Raw genomic sequence first — 9,995 nt, 5'->3', positions numbered from 1 at the left:
CTGGAGTACGTTTCCGTTGTCTCCTGGCTCATGTGAGTGACCTGTCAATCAATCCTCGGGCCACGCCCTCGGTACTCTCAGCGGGTCTGCAGAGGGCGCTCAAAACCGAGGCTAAAAGCCTGGACCTATTCTGATGGGGTTTCTTTTACAAGAGAGAGAAAGGTTCTCTCCAGTCTCTTACATTCCCAGCCCAGATGAGGATGCTTCGCAGACTCCCCTGCAGTCGCTCTAAAGAACACAGACCTGCCTTCCCATGGAAGCATCCTCATTCGGTGCCCCACCCAAGCCCCCAGATATTTCCTGCTCTATAAATGAATGGTTGTGGAATCAATGTCCCAGCTTGGCCACAGATCAGAATAGAATATAGGACATGAAGTGGGGTAGAAAGCAGGGACCAGTAGCCTAGCCACGCAGAACAGCCAGAGAGTCGTCCACAAAGGCCCCAAGGTCCTTTTGTTGTCCAAGACACCCATGAACCAAACCTATCAAGTGATGGGTTGGCCTTCCTTTCCCCTCCATTCTTGGGGCAATCAGTCAGCCACTGTGTAAGGCCAGGTACCTGGTTTCAGTGTATCTGATACTGTGGAATCTGACGGGTTGATACCTCAGGAGGAAGATGTCAGTATGCTTTATTCTCCATCCTGGACAGATGCTGGAGAGCTGTGTCGTGTGTCCTGGTGAAGTTTATCCCGGATAAACCTTATTAGAACCCAAATTTAGGACTGGGAATGTAGGTCAGTTGCTAGAGTACTTACCTAGCATTCAGAGGCCTTGGGCCTGATCCTCAACATCATGGCAGTTGTGTGCAGTGTCTCACATCTGTAACCCAAGGACTTGAGAGTTTGAAGCAGAAGGGTCAGAAGTTCAAGGTCACCCCCAGATGTTAGAGTTTGAGCCCAATCTGGGCTATATACAAGATGCTGTCTGAAAAAAAGAACCCAAAATTTTACAGCCAAGAACACTATCACTTAAGAAGAGAGAAGCTGGAAGAACTGGAGCTTTAAGGCAGCTTCAGCTGTAAGAACCTGTTCATCAAAAACAAACCCACCTGCTGGACAGTGGTGGTGCAGGCCTTTAATCCCAGCACTCCAGAGAAAGAGTCAGGCAGATCTGTGAGTTTCAGGCCAGCCTGGTCTACAGAGAGAGTTCCAGGACAGCCAGGCTGCACAGAAAAAAACCTGTTTTGAAAAGCCAAATCAGACTAAACCAAAACCCACTTAAGTAGAAGAGCTGGGGAAATGCCTTAGCATTCATGAGACCCTGCACTGGCTGAAATAAACAGCGAAATGACCAAGCATAATTGTCTGGCATCTTTACATCTGTTCAGGTTCGGAGCCCAAGAAAGAGACCCTGCCTTCTCCCACTGAGTCACTTCCTTCATACTTGACAACCTTCTCTTTGCTCATTTCTCTCCAGTTAAGGGGACCCTTCTCTGTAACCATTTTGTTGCCTCACCTTCTTACTTGACTGCTATGTCATCAGGGCCTTCTCTAATGTCAGGCTTTACCATGTTCCATCATGTGACTTGTCTCCTCCATCATGGAGTCTCCTACAGTAACACACGGGCACAGCCCTATTTTGGGCTGCCATTGAGTTTTACCCTGCAAGCATACCACCAAACTAATCTGGCAAAGAGGAGTCTGGATGCTAGTGCTGTATATCTGTAAACCCTATTGGTACTATTTAGGAGTGCAGGAACAGATTTTTCTGAATTGAAGGTTCAAAAGGCACCTAGACTAGTGGTGGCACATACCTTTAATCCCAGCACTGGAGGCAGAGGCAGGCTGATCTCTGAGTTCAAGGCCAACCTGGTCTATAGCGTGAGTTCCAGGACAGCTAGAGTTACATGAAGAAACCCTGTCTGGAGCCGGGCAGTGATGGTGCATACCTTTGATCCCAGCACTCAGGAGGCAGAGTCAAGCAGATCTCTGTGAGTTCAACACCAGCCTGGTGTACAGAAAGTCAGGAAAAGCTTATTTATAGAAGACTGATCAATTAGAGTTAAAAAAACTAATAGTAAGCCAGAAACAGTGACACATGCCTGTAATCCTAGCACTCTGGGAGGCAGAGGCAGACAGATCACTGTAAATTTGAGGCCAGCCTGGTCTACAAAGTTAGTCCAGGACAGCCAAGGCTACACAGAGAAACTCAAGTCTTGAAACAAACAAGTAAAAAAAAAAAGTAATAAAACCAGGGCAGGCACTGCATATACCAATGAAAGGACCAGGCCTCCTGACCCTCTGCCCCAAAAGTCATCAGTCCCAAGAACTAGGCCATAGGTCACCAATTCCAGAAATAAGAAAACCATAAAATTCCCTACCCAAGGAATAGCCTGGAGGTAACCACAAGAATGGGAAGGTATCTTATCTCTGGGTGGGGCATCTGTGCTGGGCAGCTCACAGAATTAACGTTCCTGAGGTCTATAGATAGATCACTGAATGATAGTTATGTTAGTTAGCCAATCACTTTGAAACAAGCTTGTCCTTGCTGAATGTCATCCAATTGTGTAACTGCTAAACTGGGAAATCTGGGTTCTTGCTCAAACCCCAAATAACCCCCCCACCCCCCCACCCCCAGTGTAGCTGCTCAGGGCTCTCCTCTCTGATCCACTTTAATGGTGATCGTGGGGAGACCGAACTTAAGCCTGAATAAAGCTCTTTGCCCTTGCATCATGGACTGGCTCCTGGTGGTCTTTGAGGACCTTAAGAGCTGAGCACAACACCCAGAGGAGGAAAAATACAGGGGAGGAAGAAAACAAGCCAGTCATACTGTTTAACAAGCATGGAAGTTAGTCACATTGTAGACAAACAAACATACAACAGGGATAGGAGCTTTAGAGAAAAGATTAAGGATGGCCAAAGTACCAGAAAAAGTATACTTTCACTCTGGACAGCTTTGAAAAGAAAAAGACAAAAAAGGAAACAAAAGTTGTAGGGTTTTTGTTGTTGTTGTTGTTGCTGCTGTTGTTTGTTTTTCAAGACAGGGTTTCTTTGTGTAGCCTTGGCTGTTCTAGTCTTGATTTGTAGACCAGGCTGGCTTCTAACTCAGAGATCTGCTTGCCTTTGCAAAGCAAAGTGGGCAGACCCAGTGGAAAGTTATGGAGGCTTGTGGGTAACTTTGGGAAAGGAAAAGTACAGTATGTCATTAAAGGTATAATTATTCCACCTTTTATCTAGCATTACTTACGTTGAGCCCACCTTTCTGAAGGGTTGTGTTTTGGCTAGGTGATTGACCAGCCCCGCTGGATTAGTTCTCTACTTTTTGAGTAGCTTGCAATGTTAGGTCTCCACTACCAATTTTCCATTAATGGGCATTTGCTGCTGCTGTATCAGCACCATCATTCGGGAGGCTGAAGCAGGAGTATTACTATGGGCTACAGAGTGAGAACCAGGTTACTAGAACTACATAGTAAGGACTCTTGTTTTTAAACTCAATACAACAAAAAAAGGTCAAGAGTGGTGGCACACGCCTGTAATCTCAGCACTTGGGCAGCAGAGGCAGGTGAACCTCTGTGAGATGAAGGCCAGATTGGTCTAGAGTGAATCCAGGACAGCCAAGGCTACACAGAGAAACTGTCTCAAATAAACAAAAACAATAACAAATGACAAAACAAAGCAAACAACAAAAAGATTTGTTGCAAATCCCCAGAATTTATAGTCATGTTAAGTGAATAGGTATACTCTACTGAAAAAATTTTTGAAGAGGTGATCAAAGTTGTTCATCAAATACTTTTTTTTGTTTGTTTAGGATTTTTTTTTTCTGTATACAAATACTCTGTTTTCATACATACCAGAAGAGAGAATAAGATTTCATTACAGATAGTTATGAGCCACCATATAATTGCTGGGAATTGAACTCAGGACGTCTGGAAGAATAATCAGTGCTCAATCTCTGAGCCATCTCCTCAGCCTCCAACAAATACTCTTTTAAAATAGGAGATTATTGAGTCTAGAGAATGGCTCATTGGTTACAAGCGCTTCCTGCTCTTTCACAGTAGAGGGGGGTGGGGAAGAAAAAGGAAAAGATATGACTGTTCCTAGTTATGATGAAGGAGAAAGGAGAAAGGAGAAATTTTGTTTTAGATGAAAGGGACAGTACAGCTAAGGCAGACACATTTGGGAGAGCCTAGGTGGTCACAACCTTGAGCCACGTGAGAGGGTGAAGAGGAAGGTAGAAGAAAAAGAGAGGAACCAGGTGCCCCAACCAAGAGGCTCAAAATAGAGAGTAGACAGAAAGATTAGGTAACCAAAATGTTTCGATTATATAGGGAGGGATAGTTGGGGGAAGGGCAGCCCAGCCCTTGGACTGAAAAGTTTAAGGTGTAGGTGGCAATTTGCCAACCAAGAGGGCCCTGTAACAGGTAGGGACTAAGGGATGCTGGAAGAACCTGGTGGCCAGGTCTGCTTTGATGTGTTCAATATGCACCTCAGCCATTTGTTCCAGGTTTAAAACCTAACACAGAGGACCCAGATTCAAGTCCTAGTGCCCACTGGTGGCTCACAACTATCCACAACTCCAGTTGAAGGCATTTGATATCTTCTTCTGTCTTTCACAGGTACCAGGCACTTGCGTAGTACACAGACATACATTGAGATGTGAGGCCTGTGTAACCCCATTTCTGAAAAAGAAACTTTGTCTTAATGGTAAATGACCTGGGCATAAACTCCAGTTTCAAAAGGGAGAAAAACCCACAAAAATAAATGTGCTTAGATTACTCACCTCTGGTAATATTTAACTATCACCCCTAGCAACAGCTAATCAGGGAATAAATACCTGAAGTTTACCCAGGTGCTCTTTTTGTTAGGATGAGTAAAACAATAACAGTTTGGCATTCCAGACACCTGATATTTGCTAAATATCAATCATAAAACTGCTAAACTGGGATTTCCCTAACCTTGCTGTAATCCAGCAAGGTTAGAGGGCAGGGATAATTAGATAATAATTATCTAATTATCTAATAATTAGAGGGCAGGGATCTGCCTGCCTCTGCCTCCCAGAATGCTGGGATTACAGGTTTGCACCACCACTTCCCTTTAATCCCAGTACTCAGGAAGTAGAGGTAGTGTTATGCCCAATTCGTGTGACCCCCCCCCAAAAAAAAAAAAAAAAAAAAAAAAACTACTGGGAGTAGAGGCTGTTACAAAACACATGAGGATCTTTATTCGAAGCTCTGAGCTGGACTCTCACAGACACCAAGGTATTGGTATCCAGCAGAGAGCCTGGCGCTCCAGATTGTGGCTGATTTCTAGGTCCCAGTCCCTCCCAGTATGCCCAAAGCAGGGGATTCAGCTTGGCAAGCTTCTAATGGTTAATACAGGAAAAGAGAATGCTCCATTTCAAAACTGTTTGCTATGGGAAAGTGCCAAGGCCATGGCCAGTTCTGACTTTCTTTGTTCTCTCTGTTGTCAGTGGGGGGTGTGGAACTGCCAGCCTTGAGTAGTCTGTGCTATTTTCAGGGGCAAAGGTACAAGCTGGAAGGAGTTGGGGGCCATCGGGGCCTTTATCCTGGACGAGCAACAAGGTCAGCTCTTCCCTGAAGCTGGCTGGATCTGCCTAGAAGCAGCAAGGTCAACTTGCCTGATATGTTTTAAACTTTTTAGCTCAGTACCCCAAAAAGCTAGTTTTTAATTCTTTGGTCCCTCAGTAAGTGGATGGATCTCTGTGAGTTCAAGGCCAGCCTTGTCTACAAATCAAGTCCAGAATAGCCAGGTCTCTGTTGCACAGAGAAACTGTCTTGAAAATCGAAACTGAGTGACCAAAGAAATTTGGGTATTGGTCTAAAGTTTAAAGCATAAGTCTGAATGAAGGCCAGTCATGTGGAGACATGTCCAGCCACCTGCAGGGAGGAACTAGACCTACCACATTCTTTCCCCACCCACTAAAAATATAGTTGTCAGGAAACCAGCTCAGATGGCCAGGCCAGAACCCTTTATGGTCTTTATGGTCTTGGTGCCTAGAGTAAACCATTCATTTCAAAAGTCAATTTCCCTTACCCAGTCATGTACCACCAAGGCATGTAATCCACTGCTTGTGGTTTTGCCCTTTAAAAACCTTGTTCCCCTAGACCGAGGGGCCGCATTTCTCCTCTTCACCAGGGAGGTTGCTTTGATCCAGGGTCGATCTTGTAATAAAAAGATCCTCATGTGTTTTGCAATGGACTCGACTTTGGGTGGTTTTTTGGGGTCTCGATATCTGGGTACAACAAAACCAAAAACCAAAACCAAACCAAAACAACAAAAAAGGTTGGGTTTGTTGTATGCCTTTCATGCCAGCGCTTGGGAGGCAGAATGATCTCTGTGAGTTTGAGGCCAGCCTGGTCTACAAAGAGAGTCCAGGACAGCCAATGTTATACAGAGAAACCCTGTCTGATAAAAAAATGAAACAAGTAAGAAAACATTTCAGAAGCTTAGAAAGGAGTAGGCAAATTGGGCATAGTGGCACACATTTGTAACCCCAACACTCAGGGAGGCAGAGGCAGGCAGATCTCTGTGAGTGTGAAGCCAGCCTAATCTACAAAACTAAGACTACACAGAGAAACCCTGCCTCGGAAAAACAAAAAAGAAAAGAAAAAGAGAGACGTAGGCATGTGGCTGAATGAGGGGTAGAAATGTGAGATGCACCACCAACAACTTGCAGAGTAACAGGAACCTCAGGCATACAGCTGCAAGGAGGTACATCTGCCCACAACCTGAGCAACTGTTAAGTAGATTTTTTCCTCTGGAGCCTTCACTTAAGATCCCACCTGGCGAGCACCTCAAGTTTGGGCTTGTTGGCCATAGAGCTTGCCTGCAAGCGTGAACTGCAAAAATTTTACTTTTAGTTACTCAGTTTCTGATCACTTGTTGCAATATCAGTGAAAAACAGAAACATCGGGGGCTGGAAATACTCCATTTAAATTGGGATTTCCTCTACTGGGTAATAGCGGGAAAAGCAAGCAAATGTCTTTAATTTACTGTTCTACATAGTAAGTTCCAAGCCAGAAAGACCTGTCTTTTAAGACCATGTCTTACTAATTAATTAATTAGTTAGTTAATTTTAAAAAACAAGAAATGGGAAAAGGGGAAATTTCAAAATAAAACACCCCCCCCCCATAAACAGACAAACAAAAAGCTCACAGCATATATCAGTCTAAAAAAATCCACAAAGGTCTTAGCCCTGAGTTGAGGGCCCACTAGGAAATCTAGGGTGTGTTTGGGAAGAGGACCTAGCTGCAGCCTTGAAAAAACACTTGTTAAATTTTTTTGAAAGACTTTATCACAGTGGTTATTGAAACATTTTCGGAAAAGAAAACACAAATGTATCCATTAGAAGACTTCTTAAAATTTTTTTAATTTTAATTTTATATTTATTTTAATTACATTTATTTATTCTGTGTGTATTTGTGCATATGCATGTAAGTGCAATTCTTCAGGACAGCTTGCTGTGTGGGGTTAGTTTTCTCTCTTCACCTTGCCACCATGTGGGTGGGGATATTGAGTTTAGGCCTGGAAGCTAGTGAGTGCCTTTATAGGCTGAGCCATCTCTCTGGCCCTAAACATACATAATGTTATATAAGACTACATGGTTTCCAGGACCTCCGGCAAGGGAAGAGGCAAACAGCATGAATCAGTCACTGAAGGGAAAAAACTGGTCACAGTGACCAGACCTGTAAAAATATTAATAAAAAAATAAAATGAAAGGAGTGGAGGCATACAGATCCTTCTCTTTTGATTGAAGCAGGTCACATGGGTCAGAGAGAAGACATTGTCCAAGTACCCTTGAATAGGTACTGGTTAGCATCCTTTTTTAAAAACATTGATTTATGTATATATATTTACATTTAATTTATATTATATATGTATATATTCATGTATATGGTAGTTAACATTTTTTTAAAGATTTATTTATGTATATGGGTATTTTTTCTGCATGTACACTTGCACCCCAGAAAAGGGCAGATTCCACGGGACAGTTACAGACAGTAGTGAGCTGCCACATAGGCACCTGTTAGCATCTTAACCTCTTCTTTTATTATCAGGCCAGGTTCTCATCTAGGGTCACCCACTGGGCCAGCTACTGTTGGGCAAAATCCAAAACTTAGGTCCTATGTCCACAAACTATGTCCTAACCTAGTGAGCCTTGACTGTCCCCAAAATACACATACCCATGTTCTTTTTGTTTCTGGTTCACCCAGAGAACTGCACTCAACATGCCTCATGGAAATTGCTTCCTGACACAAGACAGAAATGAAGGCTGGAAGCAATCCCTGGCAATGCAGGATAAAGTAGTACAAACAAGTAGGGATAATTTAGCACGGAGGGGAAATGGGAGAGGAGTTGGGGAAGGGCAGTTTACTCCCCCCCCCCCCCCAGCCTCTAACACTGCAGGAGGCGAACAGAAGAGGCCCAAAGAACACTACAGAAGTAGTAGAAACAGAAGTCAGACCAGGCCCAGCTGTTTCCAAAGACCAACCAAGGGGGGTGGGGTGGGGTGGAATATGAGGAATGCGTGTTGGAGTGAAAAGGTTTACAGGAGTAGCTTTCATATGTAAAAATATTCCTGTAGCTCAGGGCAAAGGCCACAATTTAAGGGCCCTTCCTTAATTACCTCTCAAGGCTTCTGAAACTCCATATTTGACAGTGGGGTGCGGGCATGGTATTCTCCACCACAGTAGATACTGGTCTGCCTTTACAACACAGGAAGCTGGGCTTTCCTGCCTGCATGCTCCAGCGTTGAAAGTTTCCCCACTTGCTCAGTTCAGTTGTTATCCAAAAGTTTAAGTGGAATGCAGCCTTACTCCCTGCTGTTTTAAACCATTCTTAGCCTCCCGTGAGTCCCAGCATGGGTCCTAGTCTCTACACATTCCCCTAATCTAAAGTCACCTTGGAGTAATGGTTTCCACTACACCTAGATGTGGGGTCACACAATACAAAGTCTTGGCGCCTACTGTTGCAGTCTCTGTCACCTTCCCTTGGGCTTCTGAACCCCCAAAATATGAAATTTCCTTTTCAATAAAAAAGATTTTACATTGCTGCAATGGTGGTGGTGCACAGCTTTTCCGTGTGTTTGTTTTCTCCGAGACAAACACATTCCTTCTTTTTTTTTTTTTTTTTTTTTGGTTGTCCAGACAAGGTTTCTCTGTGTAGCCCTGGCTGTCCTGGAACTAGCTTTGTAGACCAGGCTGGCCTCAAGCAGGTCCCTGTGAGTTCAAAGCCAGCCTGGACCAGGTCCTTGAAAGCCAGCCTTCAAATATCAAATATATAGGTATGTGTGTATGAGTATTTGCCTGCCTGTATGTTTGTGTACTGCACACATGCTTGGTGCCTGTGGAGATCAGAAGAGGGCATAAGATCCCCTGGCACTGGAGTTACAGACAGGGAAACTGCTCTGCAGGTGCTGGGAATTGAACCCTGGTCTTCTGGAAGAGCAGCCGGTATTCTTACCCACTGAGCCATCGCTCCAGAAACTAAGACACTTAGTTCATGTTCTATACCATCTGAGCCACATCCCTAGTCTTGAATTTTTATTTATTTGTTTGTTTTTCTAGACAGGGTTCTGTGTAGCCATGGCTGTTCTGGAACTCGCTTTGTAGACCATGCAGGCCTTAAACTCAGAGGTCCCCCTGCCTCTGCTTCCCAAGAGCTGGGATTAAAGGCATGAGCCACTACTGCCCAGACTAGTCTTCATTTTTATTTTCTCAGACAGAATTTCTCTGTGTAGCCTTGGCTGTCATGGACTCACTTTGAAGACCAGGCTGACCTTCACAGAGATCTGCTTGCCTCTGCCTCCCAGAGTGCTAGGATTACAGGCTCATACCACCACACTTGGCTACTCTTGAATATTTTTAAAAGTATTTTCGACCAGGGCTGGAGAGATGGCTTCTTCTGGCCTCCTTGGGCATTCAACATGCAAGTGGGTACACAAAATAGCCATATACATGTGTGTGTGTGTGTGTGTGTATGTATATATATCACATTTATTTGCTGTGTGTGATAAATCACTCATGCCATGCCATT

This window comes from Psammomys obesus, unplaced genomic scaffold, assembly GCF_907164565.1.
Source record: "Psammomys obesus unplaced genomic scaffold, mPsaObe1.curated_primary_1811, whole genome shotgun sequence".
Lineage (NCBI taxonomy): Eukaryota > Metazoa > Chordata > Mammalia > Rodentia > Muridae > Psammomys > Psammomys obesus.
The sequence above is the reverse complement of the archived record's forward strand: the minus strand, read 5'-3'. Positions refer to the sequence as shown.